This window comes from Corvus cornix, chromosome 10, assembly GCF_000738735.6.
Source record: "Corvus cornix cornix isolate S_Up_H32 chromosome 10, ASM73873v5, whole genome shotgun sequence".
Classification (NCBI taxonomy): domain Eukaryota; kingdom Metazoa; phylum Chordata; class Aves; order Passeriformes; family Corvidae; genus Corvus; species Corvus cornix.
In genome coordinates, this window is record NC_046340.1 from 7704723 (window position 1) to 7718137 (window position 13415).

The 13415-nt window shown below is 40.4% G+C and overlaps 1 long non-coding RNA gene across 1 annotated transcript in view; it reads left to right on the forward strand.

Annotated features, from left to right (window-relative positions):
* LOC104683919 overlaps window positions 1-12327 on the forward strand; it is a 30847-nt gene extending 18520 nt beyond the window's left edge. The window contains exons 5-7 of the long non-coding RNA XR_002043541.3: window positions 5003-5321; window positions 6759-8403; window positions 11734-12327. This is a non-coding gene — a long non-coding RNA (uncharacterized LOC104683919). The remainder of the gene's footprint in view (window positions 1-5002; window positions 5322-6758; window positions 8404-11733) is intronic.
* The last annotated feature ends 1088 nt before the right edge of the window (window positions 12328-13415 follow it).

Sequence of the window (13415 nt, forward strand, 5' to 3'; positions counted from 1 at the left end):
CATCATGAAGGCAAGGTGGTAGAGCTGAATTCCTGCCCATTCACAGTGTTGGTGTAAATAAACCACAACGCCAGCTCCATTCCTGGTAATTCCCCCTTCGCTCAGCACCCACTTGAAACATCACTGCGAGTTCCTATGGATGAAGTCTGAGTGAATTTAACGTCTTTTAGACCTCAGATTGGAGTGGGGTTTTGCAGTTAGTTTTTTGGGGGTGTTCTTTTTTTTTTTCATGGCTATGCAAAGGTCCATCTTCTCAGATTACATAATTTGCTATTGTTTCTTTGAAGTCAAACCGTAGTGATTTTTGCAGAATGAAACTATGGCTTAGGATCTACTTTTCTTACTCTCTTCTCCAAATTCAAGAAGCTTTAAATTTCCCAGCAGAAAAATGAAAAATCCCAGTGTTTTCTTTCCTACAAATCTTTATGATCCTAATGATCCTCTTAAATGGCTTCAATCCAAAAACAGTTGTGTATGCAAGTTGTCTCCTTGTCTCTCTATGGGAGAGCTCATATTAGCCATAATTACTCTCCTGAGTAAGAGTTGTTAAAGTGTGATATACAATGAACTTTTGCTGATTTTAAAACACAGAATGAAGAGCTCCCTTATAAACCTCAATCCTTTGAAATTCAGCTGTTGGTAAATGAAAGACCAAATTCTAAGATGGCTTTGGCAGCTCTGCACAATACATGGTTTTATGGAAGTGGAGGATCTTGCCTCTACAACAGCTATTCCCCCCCACCCCCTACCCTTTTTTCCATGTTATAAATAAATGAAAGGTATCCTAATCATATTTTAGACTGTGTGCAGAGTCAGACGCTAAACCATAATGTCTGCATATTAGAACATGTGCAATGATAAATGGAGATAAATCTAAAATTTATAGAACATGAACATTTGCATAAACTGCAATATCCAAACACATAGGCTGTTAAGTAACAATTGTCACAAAGGGCATAAAAAATTCAACTTTGTTTCATGGAAAGAACTCAAATTCCTAACATGATTAAGATAATATATCATTTGTTCCTATCTTATTAAAGGCGTAATTGTTAGACACAGAAGTGGCATTAACTCTAATCTGGCTTTATATATGTACAAATAGGAGGGGAGGTAGATCTGAAAATGGATGCTTTTGGTGATCCATAGGCATTTTATTAATGTTTGAATAATAACTGCCTGGAGGGCCTGTTATAAATTAAAGGGACGAATTGAGATATAAATTTTTATGAGGACTAGTTATACATTTCCATTATGTGTTTAAAAATGAAGGAATTACTGTGAACACAGCAGAACTCACATTTATTTGAGGTGATTTGGATGGGAGGGAAGGTGCAGTGAAGGAAGCTGCACGCTGGCTGTAAGAAAGATGTATCTGTCCCTGTGAAAAAATATATCATATGTCATGCATGAACTCTCTTCTACAGCCGACTTTTCTCTGCAGCTGATTTCGCATGATTATTTATTTGACAACAGCAAGTGATGATATAGCAGCGAGTTTTAGGCCACTTAGAGAAGAATTCTTATTCTTAAATCATAGAGGATTTCCCAAACCCAACCACTGTCAAACTAGAGTTAATCTAACAGAGAAACCCAGTAATCTCTTTGGCATACATTTCTCATTGCTCCTCCTGCCTGGGTATACACGTCTTCATTTGCAGTGCATCTGTGGGACCAGCAGTATTAGAGATCTTCCTCCTGCCCTTTGCTGAGGCTGCTTTTGGGAGCTCAGCTCTGATTGCTGAGAAAGCACCAGTCCCCCTTTGTTATCCAGCAGCACTGATGCCCTGGGAGATCCTCAGACAATCCCATCAACGTGCTTTTGATGTGACAGCACAGGGGATGACAACCCAATGCCTTCACTCAGGCAGGCTTGGCCCAAACCCACGTCTGTTCACAAGGGAAAGGAGGCAGGATGCCAGTGTTTAGATAGTCACTTAATATGTGGGGACCTGTTTTCCATACCCTGATTAATTGGAACTGACCACTGAGGGCAAAGCCTCCTAGATGAAATTCTCCAGTGTTTGACCCCCGTTTAGAGTCTTCGTTGCTCTGGACTTCAATAGGTGCCAGCAAACTCATGCCTTGGAGGTCTTTAGCTGTATTCTCTGTGCCTCAGTTGCCTGTCTGTGAAAGAGGAAGGCTCACAGGTTTGGTTTGAGGAGGAATGTGTTCATTGGGATGATATCCAGACAGATGACAATGTTGTATCATCTGCAGACATCCACACCAAGGTAGCAGCTGTGCAAGTGTGTGCCAGGGGAGCTTTATTATAAGACACACAGCACAGGGGCCTTCAATTTTACAGCCTTTCATGTTACTCAATTAATCAATTTAAATTTTGTAGGCTTTTTTTGTTGTTTTCTCCCAACCCTCCTTTAATTAGTCTTTCAAGGGCTGGGCAAGTATTTTCTTTTTGGACTAGGCCTGATACATTGGGAAATAAGACTTGAGGATGTTCTTGGTTTGCAGAGAGCCTGAAGCATTAATGAAGTTGATAAAACATCAAGACCCAGCTCAACCTCATTTTCTATCTTTGAAGCATCACCCTTGGCTCTACCATTCATGGAGATCACTGTGCCCACTTGGAGGGGAGTGGTTGGCAGTGCCTTTTGACCTACAAACAGTGTTATTTTTTCTTCCAAGTGTGGAAATGAGGTGGTCTACAAGAAATATGACAAAATGTCCTCATGGTTCTGATTAAGGTTCCTACTTTCAGCAGTGTTTTGAATCTGGACTGTATTCCCAGGCAGCTCAGTCTGTGACAGCAAACCTCACCCTGTGACAGTGATACGAAGGATCAGCTCTGCTTGGTTCCTACGCAGTTGGTTCAGCTTTCTACAACCTCAGTGTTTTGTCTCCAATCTTTCAGCTGAGAAACACAATTTGTGACACTCCCAACCTTACTCAGATCAGCCTCTCAGTGTCTGTTACCTTCAGGGATAGTACCATGGTTGTGTCTCTCTCTTTTCCCCATGAAGTCATATAAAAAAAGTGATTGTTGTGAAAATATCCAACAAGCATTAAAGCAGCAAAAATTATTCTCCCAGTCAATTGGAGCCTTTTCTAAATGCATTACAGTGCTGGACAAGTGACTAATTAGGCAAGACTCATACTGTCTGTTTTTCAAAACTATGTTTTTTCTGTATGTGTTACTGAAGGGACAGATTCACAAGAGTTTCTTTAGGGAAGATGCAGGGGAATGTTATAGAGAGTAAGTTCTATGACAGAATTAGCAAATGTATTAAGTACAGTGCCAATCTGGTATAGCAGAAATGACTAAATACCCATCAGGGCCTGTCACTCGTCAAGAAGTGAAATCTTAGACCCATTTAAGTCAATGACAAATGTTCACAGAATCTGGCTGCAAGTTAATAAATGTTTGGAGCCTGTATAACTCAAACTCTGATATTTGTCAGATTAATTATTTGTCTGAGCTTATTGTGTGTCAAACAATTTCTTTGTGAAGTTAGAATGCTTTGTGTTGTATTATCTATAATTCTGATTAAGAAAACATCACGCAAGTGTGGAGATATATCATTGCAAGTTTTATATCAGGTCACAGAGAATTAGTATATACAATATTAAATAATATAACTAAATATGGGATTGTAAAATGTTCAAAATGGGCCATGGTTGAGGCTGTATTTTCTGCCTTGTTTTTTGACATTTCCTGATTTAGGAATACCTTAATATTCAACCTGAACTTTCTTTTATCATATTCTTCTCATTAAGCTCCATTTATGTAAAAGGAAAAAAATAACTCAACATGTATACCAATTCCTTCAGTTTACACTTGCCTTTAATACAAAACAGAGGATTTCAGGACTATATACATCAGGTGTTTTCAGCAAAGTAGCAGCAGCAAATCATAGACATTTGTCATTCCTTGGAGCTGTCTGACAGTTCTGACAATTCATTAGGCTGGGCTGAAAAGAGGTTTAGAAAGCGAAGGAAGGATCACAGGTAGTGGAGTTGCCTTTGCATGATCCAGTAATAGCTGATTTGTATCATTTTTGGTGATGGATACACTCTTCAGATTAAACTCAGCTGAATTTTCCCCCTTTATTCTTCTCTTTTTTCTTTTTTTCCTTCAACAGGAGCTTCTATGCACATTAGTCTAGATTTAGACCTCAATTTATCCCAAGGAGTAGATGCCCATGAAATTTTTCCTGGAACCTGCTGATATTTGTGGCTTTTCAGAGCTAAGGAGAAGTGAAGTCAGTATTCAGTTTCTACCTAGTGAGGTTTTCTTTTCCATTGTGTTTGAGTTACATTCTTTGCTGTGGCTGTACCATGACATATGCCATTCTTCAAAGTCAGAGTCATTCCTGCCAGGACCTATGCAAATCAACCTTGTGACTTTGTTCAGAGATAAGTGCCTCCATTATCCCACTCCTTCCACTTACTGATTTGCTTTCGAGACTTGTACACAAGCAATTCTTTGACTTGTAGGCAAATCCTTTGCAATAACGCTGAATCCGCAGAATAGGCCACCTGGAAAATATGAGCTCTTCCATTGGAAAGCATTTCCCTTTTCCAGGTTGGTGGGCTGTTTCAAATCATGCGACCATGTAAAATGCCTGGGTCAGATTCTGAGTGGGTGAGGTGATGCTGTCTGGCCAGGGAGCATCCCTGGGGTCAGGCAGATGATGCTCTCCAGGATCAGCACTATGGGGGAGCCTGCTTAGCCCTGCAGAGGATGAATAGCTTTCCATCTTCATTCTATCTGTTTTATAGCTGCCACAGGAGAAGCAGTCTGAGATTGAGCCTGACCCACTAGTATTATATGTAGGTATTACAAGAGCAATATTTGCTCTTGATGACCATTGGAACATAGTCCTTTAAAGAACTCTAAAATAGCCCTAAAAGAAGGGCTTGTACACTGTTTTTTTGGGGGGGGATGTGTGGTATTTTTCAACATGTGAAGTTTTTCAGACCCTCAAAACCAACAGTGAATTCTAAGTACTTCCTAATTTGTACCTTTTTTTTCTTCTTTAAGGTTCAAAGTGCTGACAGCATTGCCTCACCATCCATCTTGGGCACAACTCCTTCTTCAAGTTAAAGTTTTCTACCTGTCTCAACCAAATAGAGAGATTCAAACCAACGTTTTAGCTGGACAATCCCAGGAGTGAAAATTATCTCAGCCTTCTGCTTCTTCCAGTGTGTCTTTGTGGGCCTGAAGTCAGTCTCTTTCCTGTGCAAATAAAGGTATTTCCCTGTCATCCCATGTGAAGGGCTGGTCAGTACAAAGCAAATAAATGACACTCATGGATGTTGGATCATGTGTCACCTTGTCTGATGTGCCTCCAGATTTGCTGGTAGGTTTTTGGGGGGGTTGCAGTGATTTTTGCAGTCAGTTTAAAGTGGCAGGCTGTACATGTTGGTTTATAATTCTGGAGTTGTGAGTGTGGGTTGAGCAGTTGGCATTAATTTTCAATAATGAGTCAGAGGCTGAATTACAGGATCCTACCCATGGATATAAGAGCAAACAAAGAAACAAGCAGCCTTCCTCTCCCTCCCTTGACATAAGTCATATTTTGTCTCCTATGACCTCAACTGGCCCCTTAAATTTCATATCAAACATTAGAAAGAAAGAGGTCAAAGTAAGAGCCCCGTTGAAAAAAACCCACAGCCAACCCAGATATGAACTATGGGAACTTGTCATCTTATCATCCTAATTGAAGTCATTCTGCAATGTATGACAGTCCATCATATATTCTGCCAGTCAGTGTGTCATACATGATGTGTAACAAGAGAGATCATAAACCCAGAGGGGAAGCCCCTTCTTTTTTATTACTTTATTTGATCATTTTCATAAAAAGTCCCCTTGCTCAATACAGAGGGGTGTGTTTATTAGCCCCATTAAAGCTCTGTCCATTCATTTGACACTGTGATTTACACAGCTTTACCACAAAAGAATCCCATTATTTCCAGTCTGGGGAGGTGTCTTTTTATTGTGTGATGAAAAAATAAGTATTTAATTCCACAGGTGAAGGCAAGGAAAGGAGAGGTTGTTGTCAGAGGCTCAGAAGTAAACAAAAGGATGCTTTAGGTATAATTGACTCAGAGAAAGAAAACATTCCCAGTAAATATAGAAAAATAAATAAATAAAGACGCTCTTCCTATGGAGTGGGAATTTAACTGGGCTCAGCTGAACTTTTTTCCCCCGCGTGCCTTCATTAAAAACAGCAGAATTTGGCAAAATTTCCCTCTGTGTTCTACTCATGAATGTTTCTAGAAAATATCAGCTTTCATACGCAAATATTCTTGAAGTGAAATTGGTGGCTTCCTTTGAACACAGCTAGTGCCTCAAATCCCATCTGCTTTTCCTACAACACGCCCACTCATTATCTAGCTTATTTGGCTTTATTTTATTTTTTTTTAAATGAACACAAATTAAGCTATTTAATCAAATATGTACATGATTACATGGCATTTTTGCATAAGAGTTATACACCCACGGAAATCATTAATCACAGATAACAACACTATGTTAAAATTAGACATTTTGTTTTCTTTTTGTGTGTGTGTGCTTTTTAACATAATATCCTGCGTAGCTCTAATTTCACCTCTACTCTCATTTGAATAAAGCAGGATTGTTTTACAACAAAGTATTCATTTGTCTGTAGCTCTGATAATTGGTATTTATGTTTAGACTTGATCTCAGAGGAATAAAAATACAGAACTTGAAAATAAAATTGGTATGGTTCAAATCCCTCTCTTTCTTTTTTTATTTTCCCCTTTTTTGCTTGCAGAGAATGTCACCATGAATGTCCATTGGCAAACTGGATAAGAAAGAGTGTCACAGTGCAGGACAACCTAGAAGATGACAGGTATTTCCAGGCATAGCAATGATGAGATCAAATTCCCCTCAACCTGCCTTGTTTGCTGATCCTTTAATCAGATTCAACTTCATAGCAGCTACAGCACAAGGTTCCCTGACAATGTATGACAGCATGTGACAGGAAAATAATTTTTTTTTTTTTCTTTTTTGGCCATTTGATGCTATTTGAGATAAATCTGAAGCCCCAGCAGCATCTGATAAATCTACCAAACTACTTTAGTGGAGGTTTTTTAACTATGCATAATTGAACTGCAGGGTTTGGGGTTCATGTTCATGTGTTTGTAGTGGAATCCAAGCAGGAAGGCTGGGAAATGATCTAAACCCTTTGAGGTTAACCAGCCATGAAAGAGCATCAACGACAGAAGAGGACATTATTAAAAAGCAGCCAGCCTCACTCAAAAAGAACCACTGTGTGAAGCCAGAGCTGGAAGAACAACACCCAGGGCTGTTTGTGGTCCTGCAGGGATATGTATTTCATCCCCCGTCTTCATCTCCAAATTTCCTCTGAACTGCTTCTGAGCTGAATTCTTGAGAAAGGAAAACACCAGCAAATTTTAAATGGGACTTATCAACCTTTTCCCTACAATCTGCTTCATATTCCCCTCACACCCATGTTCTTGCAGGGTCTTGGGGAAATGCTTGGATCAAAGATAAGAGAGAACAAGGAAAGGAGTGAAGCAAGAAACAAACAACAAAACAAAACCAGCACTCCCGAAACTTTTTGATGAAACTCCTCTGCGAATCGTGTGCATGGTTACAGCAAAGTTAAAACTGCCTTCTTCTTCACCAGTACTTAATTCCTGCTTTTAAAATCAGGCTCCCTTTGATCTTCAGGATTGAAATGATCTGGAAATGAAACAGCCAGTGCCTTGCAGAAAATCTGGAGAGGGTCCCAGACATGGCTTTTACCTGGAAGTCTTCCAAAACAGGATGAAATCTCTCTGGTTTCAGAACAAATTGCAAGATTTTTTCTCCATGTCTAGTCCAACTGTGGAACTCTAGCCCTGATGTCTGCTGCTTCCCAAAGCACAGATGTAATAACCTCTGAGGTGAAATGAGAGCATTATTCCCCCTTCTTCTCCCCTCTGCCTCTCCTCCGAGGGTTGAGGGCTGAGAGAATTTTATTAAAGTGAAGGCTTAAAGATTTGGGCAGACTTAATTTGAGGAGACAGTTGGTTATAACCCAGTCTAGGGCCATCCATGTGAAGGCTGGAGAGGACAGAGCACCAGGAGCATCTGTGACATCTGGATCATGTTGAAAGCTCAGAAATATCTGCCTGGCTTCGCGTGACCTGGCCCCAGAGCCAAAAGGGCTGAGAAATGTGGTTAAGAGACTGCAGCAAGTTTTGCCCTAGCAAATGAGTCCCACTGAGAAAGCAAGCACATAAATATTTCTCTGAGTCTGTTTCTTTTAGTGAATATATTTCCATATGTTGCATTAATATTTCTTTTATTGTGTCTTGTAAGTCCATCTGGTATTTGTATTGGGAGGGCTTGAGCTGGCAAATCCCTGCACTGCTGTTACACACAAATCTGGACAGCCCTTACAAGGACAGGTAGGTGGTTGGATAGGGACAACATCTCCTCAGCTGCCTTTTTAATTGGATAAACTTCTCAAATCAATCTAGATAACCAGGTTACTTATTGTCAATTAGCTCCCACTGTGCCAATGTTACAACATAAGTATGGGCTGAGTACAAAGTATAGCAGTCCACAGCAGAGAAACCTCTCAGACACTGCACAGTGCAACAACCCTGATCTAGGTGGAGTAAAAGAGAAAAGATACCTGGGCATTGATACTAAGCAGAAAGTGTGCTGAAAAATCACAGTTTGCCAGGACAATAAGAATCACTTTCCTTTGCATGTATTATTAAGGAACTGGGGAATAATTATCTGCTTTAATACAAGCTTTTTCCTTCTGCATGATTAACTTCAGTGATATCAACAGAGAGTGTGATGACTCTGAAATGACAGCTCCTGGTAGCACGTTCTGGGATTAGCAAAAACAGGTTGTCACTTTACCCCAGTCAGGAAGAGTCAGTCGCTTTGTGCTGAGTGCTGGACAGAGGAGCAGGGTTCTGCACCAGACATCTGACAGCCCAAGTGGGCAGCAGGTCCAGCCTCCTGCCAGGTGGCTCCCAGGTCGGGCGCGCGGGGCTCTGCTCTGGCAGGAGATTGGATTTCCTGAGGCAGCACTGTGTGATTTTGGCTGTGGAGCTTCCAGACTGAAAGCACTCCGTGCTCCTTGTACTAAGCTGTGACTTGCACTGTTCTTTGCACAGTGCTCTGTGATGATTTGAAAATACTGTGTACTTTTAAAATGCCTGGCTCTAATGCCAGTCCTGTGTCTGGCTGCTCAACGTGCAAAGTGACAACGTACACACCAGCCCCTGGAGGGGATGGAGAGATAGGTAGGACAAACATGCCAGAGAGAGCTCTGAGCAATGGCATGGAACAACAAAAAAAAGACTTTCATTCTTACTAAAGTTGTGAAAACTCTGTCATGGCTTCTGTAGAAATTAATCAATATATGAAAAAATGCATAACAACTGTGTGGGCAGCAAGAAGCTGTCTATAAATTAAAATATTGTGAGTTTCTAGAGCTAACTGGAGAAGGCACTGGGGTGGCTAGCAGGGCTCTGGAGCCAGGACAGAGTCCATAGAATTGGATCCTTCACCAGAGTCCATATTTTGTCAATGTCAGGATACCTAAGAACTGTAAAACAAAGCAAATTGTACGTATGGAAGGAAACTAGAAATTTAGTCCTGCATCACATTCCTTTGAAAATTTCATAATAATTAAAAAAAAAAAGAAATGTCCATATATTTTTAAGAAAAATAGGAGGTGAAAAGATTAATTCTCAGAATCTGTGAAATATACAGTGATGAGTTACGGAGGGTTGCAGTGAGGGGGGGTGTTTTTGTAATTCTGTAGGCATCTCAGTCCTCTGGTGAAATGATGTATGGGGCAATCGTCTGGTAGGGGCTGATGGGATGTAAATGAAACTAATTAAGGAAATGTCAAACATAATTAATAAAACAGGTTTAAGTTGCAAAAGCACTGTCAGCTGAATGAATGGGGAAGAATGCCTCATTCCCGTTGTTTTGGGGCTTGCTTGCTTATTTATTTATTTATTTATTTATTCCTTGCTTGCCCCCTCGCCCTTCCAGCAGCTTTTTCAGTTGCACCATTCAATTAGATCTCAGAAAGCTCTTGGAAGCCTCTTGCATTTTCACCTTGCCCCCCTCATGAGCTGGGGTCCCACAGAATAGGAGGAATATAAATTTGCCTTGTCGGCTTGCAGCCTGGGAAGAAGAAGGAAAAAAATTAATTGCTAACTCCTCGTCTTCCCCAAGTACTACAGGACATTAACATAACCAATTTGCTTGAACTCCTCACTGGCTGCTTAATAGAGCATCTGACCAGCTGATAAGACCTGGGTGCTGCTGCCTATGATACCTTGTTATTAGCATTTTCATAATATTGAAATTTACAGCCCCATGATTCACTAGCCTCCATTCATTATTGATAAGTACAAAAAATAAATAAAAAGGGTTTATAAATAGCAAAGGGGGGTGAGCGACCTATAATTATGGCAAGCAAATTAGGGTGCATGGTAGAGTCAGTTACATTTGCCTAGGAGTAATGATGCTCAAGAACTTTTTCTCCCTAGGGACCAGAAAAATAATGGATTCCCTGGCAGCTGCAGATGGGCTAGGAAAGGCTGTCACCCAGGATGCTGTTTATATAAGTTAGGCCGAGCATATGGCTCTGTGTCCTGCCTGTAGCCACCTCCAGATACTGCAGTTTCAATGGAAAGAAATAAATACATAAATAAAAATAGCCCCTCGCTGGAAGGTGGTGGTTCAGGGATATGAGGAGGAGGGAAGTGGAGGGGAGAAAAAAGCAAACAACCAAAGGGAGTCTGCCCAGAAGTTTCTGTCGAGAGCAACCCCAGCAGCTCAGGGATCAAGTAAGGGTGATAGCCTTAAAGCCAGAGGCTGTTTAGCTGCATCACTGAAGAGAGAAAGATGAAATGTGATTTCTGCTAAAGCAAAACCTTTCCATGTTGCAGTCCAAGACAGACAAACACCAAAGCTTTGAGCCTGAGATGATAAAAATCACAGGCCCAGTTGAAAATAGAAGCTACTAGAAATAACCACTGGATACTTTATAATTTAGACCCTGTGGTTCTATTTCCATTAATTCAATCAAAGGCCATTTTTCTCTTTACTAATGAAACTAGAATGAAACACAAAACAGAGGCTGACCTGTTAGCAGGTGACTGTTTCTTGTAAGTTATTCATTAAAAACACCCCAATGCTCTGGTGCTGAAGGAGGCTGTACCTACTTCCATATAAATTAAACATAAGTGAGTTGGTTGAAAGATAAAAAAAAAAAAAAGGTATTTCTCCTGACTCCCAGTTCTTGTACAGGATGCATGAAGAGGAAACAGACCTTCCAGACATTTGCAGTGGGTTGGGGACTTTTATGTACCAGCTGCCCCAAAATTTTTCAATTCCAAGTAGCTCCAGTTTTACTGTAGGCATGAATATTACCAATATGGTGCAGTCAACATACTCTAGATAAGATAGGAATGAGTCTTGGTTTGGCTCTTCTTAAAAAAGTCAAAGTAGGCTCAGAAATAAAAGGGAAGAACTTTGGCAGGAAAACTGCAGTTCAGATGTTTTCACACTTTGATTTTTCTTTACTAAATTTAATTAAATTATTAGTGAATCTGTGTTGTTTTGCATCATTCAGTCTTTCTGTTGGGAAGTTTGGATAATGTGCCACTGGCATTTCTTGTAAAGACATTATCTGAAAACACCAATTGGCCTGCAAATTTCCCAGCTACTTTTTAATTTTTTTCCTGTGTTATTTTCAGATTCTCCCAGCACTTCTATTATGCAGCAGTATTAGCAAGTATCCACTCTGGACTGCATCCATGTATGAATTTACAGTTCTTGAGAACTTTCCTGCATCTTAGCAAAAAATGAAGAGAGGATATTTATTAAAGCAATATTCCAGCTAGACCCCCTCAACAACCTGTGCCTGGAGCCTTATCCATTATAATATATGCAGCAAAAAGTCCAAACTGAAACTTACTCATCTTTATTCTCTGAATTCTGGCAAAGTTTAAAGTGGACACAAGCTCAGGAAGGAATCCTACTACTGCAGCAAACCTTCTCCCCAGAACCTCCCCAGTCCTGCAGAAGCTCACACTTGGGCCTGAGCTGTCCATCTTCCAAACGTGCATCCATCTTCCAGAAACATCCTTAGGCATCCTGTGGGCTCTGCTCTGCCTTAAACCTCACATTAGCATCATCGAGGGAAAATATAAATTTAAACTGACACAGACTTGCTTGTCTCTTCCTTTGTGTTTAAACACAGATGGTTGCTTTTGTTGTGCCGCCGCATTTCAGCCAATGCAAGCAGCAAAGTACTTAACTGGAATATATATCTCTTCTCCTTTCCAAACATTCACAGGGCTTTTTTTTTTTTTTTGGGTAGATGAAGTATCATTCTTCAGAATATATACAATGTTTTCATGCATCTTAATCTAATCCATTAGTCCCTGTAATTTATTGTTAACTGCTTGGATGTGGGGGCCATGACAGCTTTGAGTAAAGCATTTAAGCAGGCATCTGCTTTGTATAAATTATAGGAACCTTGGTCACACAAGGTTTCAGACAGAGACAAAGGTCTCTTACCAGCATCTGTAGCCTTGGGGACAGTGATTTTTTATTCTTTTTTTTTTTTTACTGTAAGAAGCTTTGGATCTTGCAAACAGTAGAACTATCTGCAGACTTGCATTTACTTTTGTATTTGCTATTGTTAGCAGCTCCAAGGCAGGAGTGACACGATTGGCGTGGGGTTTGGGAGCAGGAAAACACTTTGTTAGTCTCAAATCAGCTCCTTGGAGGCTAAAGCCCTGATTAACTATAACTGGACTAGATTGTTTTAATCTGACTACTGTAGTATTTTATGTCTGGTCATTTAGGCTTATTTCTGTAAATACTTCAATAAGCCTGAAACAATTACTTCAATGTCTCTCTTTGTCTCCTGCCATCGGACATGGCATGGTGTCATGACATAAGAAAGCAGAACAGCAGGATGTGGAAAAAGATAACCTGTGCCACCTAGCAAGGAGCATATCTGTGAGCAGGAGAGCAAAAAACAGTTCTTAATATAATCATAATATATCCCAAAGCCCTTTCTCTCCTCTTTTGATCACGCTTCCTGGGTTTTTTTTGCCTGGCTATGAGACATCTCAAAGGTCAGCAAGACTTTTGTTAGGGACACACAGTTCACCAAAAGTCTGCTGTGCAAATACTCTTGTTGCCTTCTCACTTGTGCTGCTTAGATTAATTTGGCTCACTCCTGAATCTTTCTGCATGTTTCCTAACTAGACCAGAAGAAGTCCACTGCAGCAAACTAATTGAAGCAGAGTACTCTGCATCTCACTTTGGCACCATCACCCCACGCCTCAGACACACAGTTCAGAGCTAATAACCATGTCAGAGGCATGCCACTCACCAAGGTGAAATGCAATGCAATGGTGGACAA